Source organism: Triticum dicoccoides, chromosome 4A (assembly GCF_002162155.2).
Source record: "Triticum dicoccoides isolate Atlit2015 ecotype Zavitan chromosome 4A, WEW_v2.0, whole genome shotgun sequence".
NCBI classification, from domain to species: Eukaryota; Viridiplantae; Streptophyta; class Magnoliopsida; order Poales; family Poaceae; genus Triticum; species Triticum dicoccoides.
Genome location: NC_041386.1, coordinates 653,476,109 through 653,493,606, shown reverse-complemented (window position 1 = coordinate 653,493,606; position 17,498 = coordinate 653,476,109).

The following is a 17,498-nucleotide window of genomic DNA, read 5'->3' as shown; positions in this document are numbered from 1 at the left end:
GACGACTACACCTATTTTGGATGCAAAACATGGCGAGCACTATGCAAGACTTATGCATTTGAGCCTGATATGGTTATCACCTTTGATATTCGTCCGGAAGATGGTATTGAAGGTAATACCGACATCTGGGTCGATGTGCAGACGCCTCCAGTTATACCATTATGTAAGTTTCTCAACCATATTTATGTCTTTGATCGATATTGTTTATTCAAAAATAGTTGACAACTAATTTGTATTGTCAACTTATTTCGGTGCAAGCAAACATGTCCAGTGCTTGGTAGACAGGACCGTATACTATCCTGGGGCTGAACTCAACTGCGAGGAGCTCAGTCATTATGTTTCATGGCTTGAGGATCTTGATACTGTCAAGACAAATTTTCTTCCTGCATTTAGAAATGTTAGTACTAAAAATGTGCGACCAATAGTGTTCATAATGAACTACGGTCACATCTATTTAGGAAGGATGGTAAGATTTTTACTATTTGTCATCAGTGCATCTTTTACATACATTATTTTTGAAACTAAACTTCATTGCTAAGTATGTTAACATACGATGTTCTTCAACAGGGACTCCCGATGAATGTTGTGCCTTATGGGATCGAGACTAAAGGTACCATGAGTATTATTAGCTTACGGCCAAGATATCCTACAGATTACTTTAGTGCATTCAAGATTAGCGACGGATGCTTAATAGTGCAAGACTGGACCAAATATGTGATGGGGGAGCGCAGAGAAGTACTAGGGGGCAGCAAACAGATGTGCTACCCACGATTAGGAGACAAGTTCATCTGCATGCTCCAGCTTGATCAAGGAGGAGAGCTATACATGTTTTATGTTATTTTACCTCAGGGAGAGCAGCAGGAGTGATTAGCTAGCTAGAAATGAGTTTCAGGATGATGATGTGCTACACTATATTACTATGATAATAAAATAGCTAGTGTTGGTGGTAATGACTATGATGATTATTATTAGCTAGTATTAGTGGTGATTAAATAAATACTTTTTTTTGAGACGGAAATAAATACTGTTGGTGGTAATGACTATGTGGATGATTAAATAGCTTGTGCTGGCGGATTAGATTCAAGTGGAGGCAACATGTGGTGCACATCGAAAGTACTACTAGTCCAAACTAGATCAAGTTTGGATTAGTAGTATACTTTTGACATGCACCACATATTGCCTCCACTTGAACTTAATCCACCTTCATTTGACACACTGTTATGGACATAATGATGTAAACCTCATAACTGGTATTGTACAATATTTGTACGATGGCGCATAAATACAGTAGAAATGGAAAAATAAAAAAAAAATACTAGTAGCGATGGACAGAAAACACGCTGCAAGTAGTTACCTTAGCAGCAGCGTGGTACTGAACAAACGCTGCAGCTATTCGTCCTAGCAGTAGCGCGGGCATGCACGTGCTGCTGCTAAGCAATAGCTGTAGCGCCTTATTAGTAGCGCGCCCTCCCGCGCTACTAGTGAGCACAAAACCCGCGCTGCTGCTAGGGTTTTCCCTAGTAGTGTATACGCAGTTCCAGTGATAAGAACATCATCATCTTTGGCCGGGATTGATGGATTGACATTCTTAACAGGGCTTGGCGCTTTGGCAGCAGGGCTCGGCGGTTTGTTAGCAGGGCTTGGCGGATCAGCAGTTGAATCCCGTTGTTCAGTAATTGGACTTGGAGGGGCATGAGGATGTGATGTGTCAACATCGGCATCCGGGTCAATTTCTGGCGGGTTAGCATCAGCGCCTTGGTTTTGCGCAGCAGAGCTGTCTATGGCAATCTCAGGATTTTCACCATCATGCTCTGGGGTTTTCTCTGGATCAACATCATTAGTAGGGTTGCTGGTCTTGGCTTTCTTACTTAATCGAGCCTTGGCACTACAACATCAAAGGTTAGAACATGGTAAACCGGCACATAAACAAACAAGTTGAGGAGTAATGCACTTACCCAGCAACAACTTTGAGAGGAGGCAGCTGAGTGGTTGATGAACCGCCAGACGAGTTGGAAGAGGCCTGATAATTCGGGTCAGATGGATTGAATGGGCATCGGAAGAAACCTTTCAAAGGATAACGTTTTTCAGGAGAACATGTCACCTCTGGACGACGTTTCCGGCTTGGCGTATCTGCTAAACCGGATGAAGTGATTTGCTGACCATTATGCCGGGTTGTGCGACACTCTTCAACTTGATGTGTCTTCAAAGAAAATTTTGGATCCAAATGAGCAAGGGGGTGAGATTGTTTTACTTTCCGGACTGTACGGCAAACTCTTTGAACCGGTCTGGCCTCAGCGTCGTCCTAGGAATTGGAGAAAGAAGGATTACGTCAACATGATCTACATGGCTAGCCTCAGCGTCGTCCTGGGAATAGTCATTGTCAATAAGATGTACGAAAAAGGAACCAAGTGAGTCAAGTTCTACCTCTGCATCTGATTCCTCCTCTTCTGGCGGATCAGAAGACTCGGTGGTTTTCTTCTTGGCAGCTTTCTTGGTGGCCTTGCTCTTTGCACGAGGAGCCCTGGCCGGTTTAGTCCGTTTCCAAAAGGAGGTGTTAGCCTGAAATAAAGGCAAGAAAAGGTTAGTACACAGTTAATACAGAGGCGAATTAGTAAAGAATTCTCATGAACTTTACCACTGGCGGATTGTTGGGGACGTAAAAAGGTGGCAACCCGGTTTGGTTGCATGCAGAGACCGGCTCATCAAGCATTTTCTTCACAGATTCAGTAATTTCAAGATCGGTCATTACTACTTCATGATATCGCTGAGGATCTTTGACATCGCCAGTGTATTCATGCATCAAACCGGGGCGGCGGCTTAAAGGCAAGATGCCCCAAGAAACCCAACAGCGGACAAGATCAATGCCGGTCAAACCATTGGCCGTCAGAGCTCGGAGCTTGGCGAGTTGAGGTGCGAAGTTCTTCCGTTCTGCGGCGGTCAAGCGTAAAGGCAATGGGTGGCCGTTGCTAAGCTGGTGAGGGCGATAACCCGGCAAAGTATTCTCTTCATCAGGGGCAGTGTTGGCAGTAAAACCAGGTCTGGTTCCAATCTTTAGGATGACTATGATGTTTTGCATGAGGGAAGTCAACTTCTTTCCTTTTCTGAATTGAGACGCCACCAAGTTCTGTGTTGGGACTGTCTGAGAATTCTGTACGGCGGTTCAGATGAAAGAACTCTCGGAACAGCTCCACGGCTGGCTCTTCTTGAAGATACACTTCACAGAATACTTGAAAGTTGCATATATTGGACACAGAGTTCGAACCAATATCTTGCGGATGGAGTTGGAAGCTTGCGAGGACATCCCGGGAATTTTTTGATCCGGGTGGGCTGAATCCCCGGTCTAAGTGTTGCATAAATACAATCACCTCTCCCTCTTGAGGTTCAGGTGGACATTCCGATTCTGGAACTCGCCAATGGAGAACCCTTTTTGAGGCTAAAGCGTCGGTGGTGACGTAACCATTGATTTGTGTTTCCGTGATCCGGGATGGAACCCAATTGCAAGCAGAGAATTGTTTGGTCATCTTGGAAGGGGAACTGAAAGGAAAAATTCAGTTTACAAATTAACGGTTTGTGTACTATTCAGAGTCAAACCGAAACATCGTCATGCAAGTTCAGTTGGCGATTTAACCAAGGGCTAGTGATGAGTGGCGGATTACTAAATTGCTACAAGGTTTAAACCGCCCTTTGGTGAAGGAAACAGATGAAAATATGCTAAGTGTTGACAGAAACAGGTTTCACACAATGATCAAAGTTTATTTGGATCTACCATCCCTCCATAAAGAAATTTTTCTGCGATCTATAAAGGCGTTAAAAGAACAGAGAAGTTCGTGCGTTCTGTCAAGGGATTCTGTACAACAAGGAAGACTTGCTGAGTATTAAACTAGATACAGAGTGATTACCGCACGAGATTTATGCTACAGTTGAATCAAACAAACTATGGCAGAAGCGAATACGAAGGAACTAGGGATGAACACCTATGAACGCAGGTGATAACAGGAGCCCTAAAATGCAGATCTAGGGTTATGAGGGAGAAGCTTACCGGATGCGCAGGATAGCGGAGGAACACTAAAGATCTCTGGTACAACCAGGTTGATGCAGCGGCCTTTGTTGACGCAGTGTTCGAAGGTCGAGGACGGCGGCAGAGCTTCAGGGCCGAGGCGTCGCGAGGAAGAAGAAGAAGTACGGAAGGGGAGGAAAAGAAAGGGCCCTCTGGTCTATTTATAAGGAAAATGGATAAAGACTGATGCGAAAATCGAGGAGCCCAAAGCGACGAGTGGCGCAATTGTCGCCTCAATTTTTGGGATGACATTAATAAAGGGAATCTTTTTATTTTGTTTTTTTACAGAGATGACGTCATGATGATCCATTGCTATATCCAGAGGATGACGTCACGGCGGTTTAACAAAGTTCATGAAGCAAGACGTCATGGCGGTTTACGAGAAGCAAAGGAAGATGATCACATGATTTTTCTAAGTATTGGAGATTGATATGAACAAATTCAAATCACTCTGGGGCCTAATGTTGGGGATATAGTTATTGAGTGTAAACCGGCCAGGAGGGCCCGGTTCACCCTCGACTATGATGAAGCCCATGAAGATCCAGAAGATGGCACAGTTATTAAAAGAAGCTTAGAGACCTAAAGCCTAATGGCGGATTAGGGCCCGTAGTGGTAAACCGCGATCGTTATGTAAACTTGTGTTGTAAGTTAGGGAAGGAGAGACCAAGCCGGACCCTTGTATGAGTCGGCCTCGGGACTCTGTAGACCGGCCGGGCGTCAATCTGTGTATATAAGGTGATGACCCGGCGGCGGTTCAGGGACAACAGACAACAACTCGAGATCCAGGCAAGCGTATTTGCTCCCTGGTCATCGAAACCCAATTAATCCCATCACAACTAGACATAGTCTTTTACCTTCATCGAAGGGGCCGAACTAGTATAAACTCTCGTGTCCCTTGTCCGGTTTAACCCCTTCAAGCTAACCCATAGCGATGGCTCCACGACTAAGTCCTTTCATGAGGACATCTGACATGTTAATTCCACGACAAACGGGCCGCCTCCTCACCAACCTACATCCCCGAAAGGTAGCACCTCCCAATACCAGCCCGGCGGAGCCCAGTCCCGAACATGGCCCTGATCAAACAGGCCTCCACCGCCGAGTCGACGACGACGAGTATGCGGGATAGTCATCGCCGACGTCGATGCGGGAACTACTTCTATATATAGTTAAATAAAGTAGTTTATTAAATCAACTAGCTAGTTCAACTATATATGAAGCACTTACTATAAATAAAATAAAGTAGTACTTACTAAAAATAAACTAGTTTAACTATAGTTCTGTTATTTTTCTAACTAATTATATTAAACACTTTCTCTTCTTATTTTTTTTCCTTTTTCCTCTATTCTAAATATGAACATATTCATAAATGACTTATATCATTCACAATTTTCCTATACATACACAATAAATTGACAAAGAAAATAGTATGAACAAAAAAATCATTAAAATTCTATGAACAAAATTACAACAGAAAAAAATGATAAAAATTCTATGAACAGAAAAAAACATAAAAATTTGACATCTAAATTACTTACACAATATGAAAAAAAATTGACGTCTAAATTACAACAGAAAAAAATCATAAAAAATTGACATCTAAATTACAACAGAAAAAATCATAAAGAAATCTAACACAATATGAATAAATTAATTACACAATATGAAAAAAATCTAACAGAAAAATCTATGAACTACACATCTAACAAAAAAATCTATGAAATACAAAAAAATCTACCAAAAAATCTAATAAAATCTAATTCAATTAACAACTACTAACATCAAATTAAATTAGTTGCTCACGGCGATGGTGTCGGGGACGGCGACGGCGACGGCGACGGCGAGGTGTGGCGCGGGGTGGCGCGGCGACGGGCAGGGGCGAGTGTTGGAAATATGCCCTAGAGGCAATAATAAAAGTATTATTATTATATTTCCTTGTTCATGATAATTGTCTTTTATTCATGCTATAACTGTATTATCCGGAAATCGTAATACACGTGTGAATATATAGACCACAATATGTCCCTAGTGAGCCTCTAGTTGACTAGCTCGTTGTGATCAACAGATAGTCATGGTTTCCTGACTATGGACATTGGATGTCGTTGATAACGGGATCACATCATTAGGAGAATGATGTGATGGACAAGACCCAATCCTAAGACTAGCACAAAAGATCGAGTAGTTCATTTGCTAGAGCTTTGCGAATGTCAAGTATCTCTTCCTTTGACCATGAGATCGTATAACTCCTGGATACCGTAGGAGTGCTTTGGGTGTATCAAACGTCACAACGTAACTGGGTGACTATAAAGGTGCACTACAGGTATCTCCGAAAGTATCTATTGTTTTATGCGGATCGAGACTGGGATTTGTCACTCCGTGTAAACGGAGAGGTATCTCTGGGCCCACTCGGTAGGACATCATCATATGCGCAATGTGACCAAGGATTTGATCACGGGATGATGTGTTGCGGAACGAGTAAAGTGACTTGCCGATAACGAGATTGAACAAGGTATTGGATACCGACGATCGAATCTCGGGCAAGTAAAATACCGCTAGACAAAGGGAATTGAATACGGGATTGATTAAGTCCTTGACATCGTGGTTCATCCGATGAGAACATCGTGGAACATGTGGGAGCCAACATGGGTATCCAGATCCCGCTGTTGGTTATTGACTGGAGAACGTCTCGGTCATGTCTGCATGTCTCCCGAACCCGTAGGGTCTACACACTTAAGGTTCGATGACGCTAGGGTTATATAGGAAGCTTGTATGTGGTTACCGAATGTTGTTCGGAGTCCCGGATGAGATCCTGGACGTCACGAGGAGTTCCGTAATGGTCCGAAGGTAAAGATTTATATATAGGAAGTCCTGTTTCGGCCATCGGGAGAAGTTTCGGGGTCATCGGTATTGTACCGGGACCACCGGAAGGGTCCCGGGGGCCCACCGGGTGGGGCCACCTGCCCCGGGGGGCCACATGGGCTGTAGGGGGTGCGCCTTGGCCTACATGGGCCAAGGGCACCAGCCCCTAGAGGCCCATGCGCCAAGATAAAGGAAAAAGGGAAGAGTCCTAAGAGGGGAAGGCACCTCCGAGGTGCCTTGGGGAGGATGGACTCCTCCCCATCCTTAGCCGCACCCCTTCCTTGGAGGAGGGGGCAAGGCTGCGCCCTTCCCCTCTCCCTTGGCCCTATATATAGTGGGGAAAAGGAGGAGCAATTATACCTAAGGCCTTTGGTTGCCTCCCTCTCCCTCCCGTGACACATCTCCTCTCCCGTAGGTGCTCGGCGAAGCCCTGCAGGATTGCCACGCTCCTCCACCACCACCACGCCGTTGTGCTGCTGTTGGATGGAGTCTTCCTCAACCTCTCCCTCTCTCCTTGCTGGATCAAGGCGTGGGAGACGTCACCGGGCTGTACGTGTGTTGAACGCGGAGGTGCCGTCCGTTCGGCACTTGATCATCGGTGATCTGAATCACGACGAGTACGACTCCATCAACCCCGTTCACTTGAACGCTTCCGCTTAGCGATCTACAAGGGTATGTAGATGCACTCTCCTTTCTACTCGTTGCTGGTCTCTCCATAGATAGATCTTGGTGATTCGTAGGAAAATTTTTGAATTTCTGCTACGTTCCCCAACAGTGGCATCATGAGCTAGGTCTATTGCGTAGATTCTTTGCACGAGTAGAACACAAAGTAGTTGTGGGCGTTGATGTTGTTCAATATGCTTACCGTTACTAGTCCAATCTTGTTTCGACGGTATTGTGGGATGAAGCGGCCCGGACCGACCTTACACGTACTCTTACGTGAGACTGGTTCCACCGACTGACACGCACTAGATGCATAAGGTGGCTAGCGGGTGTCTGTCTCTCCTACTTTAGTCGGATCGGATTCGATGAAAAGGGTCCTTATGAAGGGTAAATAGCAATTGGCATATCACGTTGTGGTCTTTGCGTAGGTAAGAAACGTTCTTGCTAGAAACCCATAGCAGCCACGTAAAACATGCAAATAACAATTAGAGGACGTCTAACTTGTTTTTGCAGGGTATGCTATGTGATGTGATATGGCCAAAAGGATGTGATGAATGATATATGTGATGTATGAGATTGATCATGTTCTTGTAATAGGATTCACGACTTGCATGTCGATGAGTATGACAACCGACAGGAGCCATAGGAGTTGTCCTTATTTTTTGTATGACCTGCGTGTCATTGAAGAACGCCATGTAAATTACTTTACTTTATTGCTAAACGCGTTAGCCATAGAAGTAGAAGTAGTCGTTGGCGTGACAACTTCATGAAGACACGATGATGGAGATCATGATGATGGAGATCATGGTGTCATGCCGGTGACAAGATGATCATGGAGCCCCGAAGATGAAGATCAAAGGAGCTATATGATATTGGCCATATCATGTCACTACTCTTATTTGATTGCATGTGATGTTTATCATGTTTATACATCTTATTTGCTTAGAACGACGGTAGTAAATAAGATGATCCCTCATTAAAATTTCAAGAAGTGTTCTCCCCTAACTGTGCACCGTTGCTACAGTTCGTCGTTTTGAAGCACCACATGATGATCGGGTGTGATAGATTCTTACGTTCACATACAACGGGTGTAAGACAGTTTTACACAGCGAAAACACTTAGGGTTAACTTGACGAGCCTAGCATGTACAGACATGGCCTCGGAACACGGAGACCGAAAGGTCGAGCATGAGTCGTATAGAAGATACGATCAACATGAAGATGTTCACCGATGATGACTAGTCCGTCTCACGTGATGATCGGACACGACCTAGTTTGACTCGGATCATGTAATCACTTAGATGACTAGAGGGATGTCTATCTGAGTGGGAGTTCATAAGATGAACTTAATTATCCTGAACATAGTCAAAAGACCTTTTGCAAATTATGTCGTAGCTCGCGCTATAGTTCTACTGTTTAGATATGTTCCTAGAGAAAATATAGTTGAAAGTTGATAGTAGCGATTATGCGATCAGTAGAAAGCTTATGTCCTTAATGCACTGCTCAGTGTGCTGAACCCCAAACGTCGTTTGTGGATGTTTCGAACATCGAACATACACGTTTTGATAACTACGTGATAGTTCAGTTAAATGGTTTAAGTAGAGGCACCAAAGACGTTTTCGAAACGTCGCGGAACATATGAGATGTTTCGAGGGCTGAAATTAGGATTTCAGGCTCGTGCCCACGTCAAGAGGTATAAGACCTCCGACAATTTTCTTAGCCTACAAACTAAGGGAGAAAAGCTCAATTGTTGAGCTTGTGCTCAGATTGTCTGAGTGCAACAATCACTTGAATCGAGTGGGAGTTGATCTTCCAAATGAGATAGTGATGTTTCTCCAAAGTCATTGCCACCAAGCTGCTAGAGCTTCGTGATGAACTATAACATATCAGGGATAGATATGATGATCCTTGAAATATTCATGATGTTTGACACCGCGAAAGTAGAAATCAAGAAGGAGCATCAATTGTTGATGGTTGGTGAAACCACTAGTTTCAAGAAGGGCAAGGGAAAGAAGGGATACTTCATGAAACGGCAAATCAGCTGCTGCACCAATGAAGAAACCCGAGATTGAACCCAAACCCGAGACTAAGTGCTTCTGTAATAAGGGGAACAGTCACTAGAGCGGAATTACCCTAGATACTTGGTAGATGAGAAGGCTGGCAAGGTCGATAGAAGTATATTGGATATACATTATGTTAATGTGTACTTTACTAGTACTCCTAGTAGCACCAGGGTATTGGATACCGGTTCGGTTGCTAAGTATTAGTAACTCGAAATAAAAGCTACGGAATAAAAGGAGACTGGCTAAAGGTGAGCTGACGATATGTGTTAGAAGTGTTTCCAAGTTTGATGTGATCAAGCATCGCACGCTCCCTCTACCACCGAGATTGGTGTTTGCGTTGAGAATAGACACGATTGGATTATGTCTATCGCAATATGGTTATTCATTTAAAGAGAATAATGGTTACTCTATTTATTTGAATAATACCTTCAATGGTCTTGCACCTAAAGGAATGGTTTATTGAATCTCGATCGTAGTGATACACATTTTCATGCCAAAAGATATAAGATAGTAATGATAGTACCACTTACTTGTGGCACTGCCATGTAAGTCATAATGGTATAAAACGCATGAAGAAGCTCCATGTTGATGGATCTTTGGACTCACTCATTTTTGAAAAGTTTGAGGCATGCGAACCATGTCTATTGGTGTATATGCATGAAGAAACTCCATGCAAATGGATCGTTCGGACTCACTTGATTTTGAATCACTTGAGATATGCAAATCATACCACATGGGCAAGATGACTGAAAAGCCTCGGTTTCAGTAAGATGGAACAAGATAGTAACTTGTTGGAAGTAACACATTTTGATGTGTGCAGTCCAATGAGTGCTGAGGCATGCAGTGAATATCGTTATGTTCTTACTTCACAGATGATTCGAGTAGATGTTGAGAATATTTACTTGATGAAACACAAGTCTGAATTATTGAATGGTTCAAGTAATTTCAGAGTGAAGTAGCATATCATTGTGACAAGAGGATAAAATGTCTATGATATGATCATAGAGATGAATATCTGAGTTACGAGTTTTGGCACACAATTAAGACATTGTGGAAATTGTTTCGCAATTAATACCGCCTGGAACACCATAATGTGATGGTGTGTCTGAACATCATAGTTGCACCCTATTGGATATGGTGCGTACCATGATGTCTCTTATCGAATTACCACTATCGTTCATGGGTTAGGCATTAGAGACAACCACATTCACTTTAAATAGGGCACCACGTAATTCCGTTGAGATGACACCGTATGAATTATGGTTTAGAGAAACCTAAGTTGTCGTTTCTTAAAGGTTTGGGGCTGCGACGCTTATGTGAAAAAGTTTCAGGATTAAGCTCAAACCCAAAGCGGATAAAATGCATCTTCATAGGAAACCCAAAACAGTTGGGTATACCTCCTAATTCAGATCCGAAAGCAATATGGATTGTTTCTAGAATCGGGTCCTTTCTCGAGGAAAAGTTTCTCTCGAAAGAGTTGAGTGGGAGGATGGTGGAGACTTGATGAGGTTATTGAACCGTCTCTTCAACTAGTGTATGGCAGGGCACAGGAAGTTGTTCCTGTGGCACCTACACCAATTGAAGTGGAAGCTTATGATATTGATCATGAAACTTCGGATCGAGTCACTACCAAACCTCGTAGGACGACAAGGACACGTACTACTTCGGAGTGGTTAGGTGATCCTGTCTTGAAGGTCATGTTGCTAGACAACAATGAACCTACGAGCTATGGAGAAGCGATGGTGGGCCCGGATTCCAATAAATGGCTCGAGGCCATAAAATCCGAGAACGGATCCATGGACTTTGGTGGACTTGCCCAATGATCGGCAAGCCATTAAGATAAATGGATCTTTAAGAAGAAGACGGACGTGGATGGTAATGTCACCGTCCATGAAGCTCGACTTGTGGCGAAAAGTTTTTCACAAGTTCAAGGAGTTGACTACGATGAGATTTTCTCATCCGTAGCGATGCTTAAAGTCCGTCGGATTCATGTTAGCATTAGCTGTATTTATGAAATCTGGCAAATGGATATCAAAACGAGTTTCCTTACCAGTTTTCGTAAGGAAAGGTTGTATGCAATACAATCAGAAAAGTTTTGTCGATCCTAAGGATGCTAAAAGGTATGCTAGCTCCAGCGATCCTTCTAAGGACTGGAGTAAGCATCTCGGAGTTGGAATGTATGCTTTGATGATGATCAAAGATTTTGGGTTTGTACAAAGTTTATGAGAAATTTGTATTTCCAAAGAAGTGAGTGGGAGCACTATAGAATTTCTGATGAGTATATGTTGTTGACATATTGTTGATCAGAAATGACGTAGAATTTCTGGAAAGCATATAGGGTTATTTTGAAAGTGTTTTTCAATGGAAAGCCTGGATAAAGCTACTTGAACATTGAGCATCAAGATCTATAAGGATAGATCAAAATGCTTAATAATACTTTCAAATGAGCACATACCTTGACATGATCTTGAAGGTGTTCAAGATGGACCAGTCAAAGAAGGAGTTCTTGCCTGAGTTGTAAGGTATGAAGTTAAGACTTAAAGCTCGACCACGGCAGAATAGAGAGAAAGGACGAAGGTCGTCCCCTATGCTTAAGACGTAGGCTCTTCAGTATGCTATGCTGAGTACCGCACCTGAAGTGTGCCTTGCCATGAGTCAGTCAAGGGGTACAAGAGTGATCCATGAATGGCTCACAGGACAGCGGTCAAAGTTATCCTTAGTAACTAGTGGACTAAGGAATTTTTCTCGATTATGGAGGTGGTAAAAGAGTTCGTCGTAAAAGGTTATGTCGATGCAAGCTTGACACCTATCCGGATAGCTCTGAGTAGAGAGACCGGATACATATAATGGAGCAATAATTTAGAATAGCTCCAAGTAGAACAGTTGTTTGGATTAGCTCCAAATAGAGCGTGGTAGCTACATCTAGGAGATGACATAGAGATTTGTAAAACACACACGGATCTGAAAGGTTCAGACCCGTTGACTAAAACCTCTCTCACAAGCAACATGATCAAACATAAAACTCATTGAGTGTTAATCACATAGTGATGTGAACTAGACTACTGACTCTAGTAAACTCTTGGGTATTAGTCACATGGTGATGTGACCTGTGAGTGTTAATCACATGGCGATGTGAACTAGATTATTGACTCTAGTGCAAGTGGGAGACTGTTGGAAATATGCCCTAGAGGCAATAATAAAAGTATTATTATTATATTTCCTTGTTCATGATAATTGTCTTTTATTCATGCTATAACTGTATTATCCGGAAATCGTAATACACGTGTGAATATATAGACCACAATATGTCCCTAGTGAGCCTCTAGTTGACTAGCTCGTTGTGATCAACAGATAGTCATGGTTTCCTGACTATGGACATTGGATGTCGTTGATAACGGGATCACATCATTAGGAGAATGATGTGATGGACAAGACCCAATCCTAAGACTAGCACAAAAGATCGAGTAGTTCATTTGCTAGAGCTTTGCGAATGTCAAGTATCTCTTCCTTTGACCATGAGATCGTATAACTCCTGGATACCGTAGGAGTGCTTTGGGTGTATCAAACGTCACAACGTAACTGGGTGACTATAAAGGTGCACTACAGGTATCTCTGAAAGTATCTATTGTTTTATGCGGATCGAGACTGGGATTTGTCACTCCGTGTAAACGGAGAGGTATCTCTGGGCCCACTCGGTAGGACATCATCATATGCGCAATGTGACCAAGGATTTGATCACGGGATGATGTGTTACGGAACGAGTAAAGTGACTTGCCGATAACGAGATTGAACAAGGTATTGGATACCGACGATCGAATCTCGGGCAAGTAAAATACCGCTAGACAAAGGGAATTGAATACGGGATTGATTAAGTCCTTGACATCGTGGTTCATCCGATGAGAACATCGTGGAACATGTGGGAGCCAACATGGGTATCCAGATCCCGCTGTTGGTTATTGACTGGAGAACGTCTCGGTCATGTCTGCATGTCTCCCGAACCCGTAGGGTCTACACACTTAAGGTTCGATGACGCTAGGGTTATATAGGAAGCTTGTATGTGGTTACCGAATGTTGTTCGGAGTCCCGGATGAGATCCCGGACGTCACGAGGAGTTCCGGAATGGTCCGGAGGTAAAGATTTATATATAGGAAGTCCTGTTTCGGCCATCGGGAGAAGTTTCGGGGTCATCGGTATTGTACCGGGACCACCGGAAGGGTCCCGGGGGCCCACCGGGTGGGGCCACCTGCCCCGGGGGGCCACATGGGCTGTAGGGGGTGCGCCTTGGCCTACATGGGCCAAGGGCACCAGCCCCTAGAGGCCCATGTGCCAAGATAAAGGAAAAAGGGAAGAGTCCTAAGAGGGGAAGGCACCTCCGAGGTGCCTTGGGGAGGATGGACTCCTCCCCATCCTTAGCCGCACCCCTTCCTTGGAGGAGGGGGCAAGGCTGCGCCCTTCCCCTCTCCCTTGGCCCTATATATAGTGGGGAAAAGGAGGAGCAATTATACCTAAGGCCTTTGGTTGCCTCCCTCTCCCTCCCGTGACACATCTCCTCTCCCGTAGGTGCTCGGCGAAGCCCTGCAGGATTGCCACGCTCCTCCACCACCACCACGCCGTTGTGCTGCTGTTGGATGGAGTCTTCCTCAACCTCTCCCTCTCTCCTTGCTGGATCAAGGCGTGGGAGACGTCACCGGGCTGTACGTGTGTTGAACGCGGAGGTGCCGTCCGTTCGGCACTTGATCATCGGTGATCTGAATCACGACGAGTACGACTCCATCAACCCCGTTCACTTGAACGCTTCCGCTTAGCGATCTACAAGGGTATGTAGATGCACTCTCCTTTCTACTCGTTGCTGGTCTCTCCATAGATAGATCTTGGTGATTCGTAGGAAATTTTTTGAATTTCTGCTACGTTCCCCAACAGCGAGGCGGTGACAGCGTCGATTGGGGCAGCGCGGGTCGGTGCGGGACGGTGCGGGGCGACGACATGACGGCGAGGCAGAGACGGACGGGCAGCCTGGCGGCATCGGGCGGCGGGGAAGAACGAACTGACCCAAATTTTCGCGAGTGTCGATTATATAGGCAGAGCATTGGTCCCGGTTCATGGCACCAACCGGGACCAATGCACCCTTTAGTCCCGGTTGGTGGCACCAACCAGGACTAAAGGTTGTCATTGGTACCGGTTGGTTCCACCAACCGGTACCAATGCACCCCTTTAGTCCCGGTTCGTGCCACCAACCGGGACTAAAGGCCTTGCGCTGGCGCGGTGCAGTGGGATGTTTAGTCCCACCTCGCTAGCTGAGGAGCGGCCGCACCTGTTTATAAGTGCAACTCTGCCCTCCCATTTGAACTCCTCACTATTGCAGGCCTACTGGCCTAAACTTGTGTCTCTACCTGTGGGCCTGCTGGGCAGTCTCCGGGCCTGACTCCTGGCCCAATTAGGTTTCTAGTCGTATTCAGGCCGTGGTGGCCCACTAGGTGGCAATTTTTTTTATTTTTTCTCATTTTTTTGTTTTCTTTTTTGCTTTATTTATTTTATGATAATTCTTTTTGCTATTAAAGTTTGTAACAAAATTCTAATTAATTATTTATTTTCTTTTATGATAATTCTTTTTGCTTTTAATGTTTTGAACAGAATTCTAATTACTTATTTATTTTCTTTTATGATAATTCTTTTTGCTATTAAAGTTTGTAACAAAATTCTAATTACTTATTTATTTTCTTTTATGATAATTCTTTTTGCTATTATAGTTTGTAACAAAGTTCTAATTACTTATTTATTTTCTTTTATGACAATTCTTTTTGCTTTTAATGTTTTGAACAGATATCTAATTACTTATTTATTTTCTTTTATGATAATTCTTTTTGCTATTAAAGTTTGTAACAAAATTCTATATAATTTTAGTTTCCATAATACTAGAGGTTTATAAAAGCTTTTTAGTTGATTCCTTCAGTACCAGTTCTAAGGCTGTTACAAAGGCATTTTATTTGGTACAGGTTTTAAGGCGACCTTTTAGTACCGGTTCGTGGCATGAACTGGTAAAAGAGTTTTTTAGTTGATTCTTTCTGCAGCTGTTTTTTAGTCCCACCTCGCCAAGCGAGAGGCACTCGCAGCGGTTTATAAGCCCTGAGTGTAGAGACGATGAAGGGAGAAGCGCAGTGCTCACCTGCATGTTGGCCTGAAGCTAAGCAATGTGCAGATGAGCATTGCGCCTCTCTTTCATTTTGGCATGGTATATATAATCATATCATTGCTCCCGGTTGGTGGCATGAATAGTTAAAATTTGAATTCTTTGAAATTTGTGTGAATCACAAATTTGTGATTAACTTTACTAAAAAAATGAGCATAGATGCGCCTATAGAGAGAATTTAACCTAAATTCATAATAAATTTCTATGAACTTCAGAGAAATTCAGTATGAATTTAGGTCAAATTCCCTGTATAAGGGCATCTATTTTCACTTTGAGAGGAGCTCAACAAGGCAGAGAGGGAGGGGCTTATAAACCGGTGTGAGCGCCCTTCGGTTGGCGAGGTGGGACTAAACTCTGACCGCAACGAGGACCAACCCTTTAGTCCCGGTTGGTGGCATAAACCGGGACTAAAGGGCAGCCTTTCATCCCGACTCAAGCCACCAACTGGGACCAATGGTGGTGGGCCAGGAGCGAGGCCCATTGGTCCCGGTTCGTCCCACCAACCAGGACCAAAAGGTCTAGACGAACCGGGACCAATGGCCCACGTGGCCCGGCCGGCCCCCGGGGCTCACGAACCGGGTCCAATACCCCCATGGGTCCCGGTTCTGGACTGAATCCGGACTAATGGGCTGGCCCGACCTGGACCATTGCCCCCTTTTCTACTAGTGATGGACCCTTTGGACCTGAATTCGGTGTCTGTGGTAAGTGTCTATGCATGGCCTTAGGTTGAATGAGCTATGTCTTGGAAGGTACCAGCAGTACTTTCAGGTACTTACTCTTCTATTTATTTCGTGATCGTTGATCTAATAGAAGTAATTTAGGAATAATAATTTATCTAATAAAGGATACTATGGTAACCGGAGAAAAAAGGAGCTGGAGATCGTATGCACACCTCAGTTCCTCCGATTAGGGCATCTTCAACACGGACCTTCAAATCGTCCACACAAGTCCAGACTGGGCAGCCCGGATCACGGAAGCCATCCAACACGGGATTGTGTCGGTCCTCCCGCAAACCGGACACAAATGTGGGAGGCTTTGCGGACGTCCGGACAGCCCACTCTCACTTCTGGTCACCCGGGCCCACCCAAACCCCCAGCCCCCTCGCCGCGCGCGTTCCCGCCCGGGGTCAGCTGCCCGCATTCATGCCAATGTGGAGCGATCGCTCCATATTGAAGCCGGCTCAGAGTGGACGCGACCTCTTACTTCCTCCGCCATTGAAGAGGCGGGCCGGTCGAGGGCGCCGCCCGCTGCACGCCAGGTTGAACACACCTCCTCGCCGTATTCGATCGGCTGAGGACTACCCGCCTTCTTCCATTAACCCCGTGTGTATGTCGTTATACCTACTCTGACCATGTTTGTCCGTAAGCCAGCCAGCACTAAACATAATGCTGGTTGGCTCATCGTGTCCGCTCGCTATTTAAACGATGCCAGACGCCGGACAAGAACCACACCACACCTCCGCTCCCCATTTCCTCCTTCAAATTTTTTCTCCATGGCATCCGACGAGCAGGAAGAAGAGTTCTCCGTCATAAAAACCGGTTGGGTGGCCCATCGAGCCTGCCGATCACGAGCCAGGCAACTGTTTGTTCCACCTTCATCGAGCCGCTGTAGGCCAGCTCGCGGAGGTTGAAACTACTAGCCGGTGCGTGGTTTAGCTCACCAAGGAGTGGCAA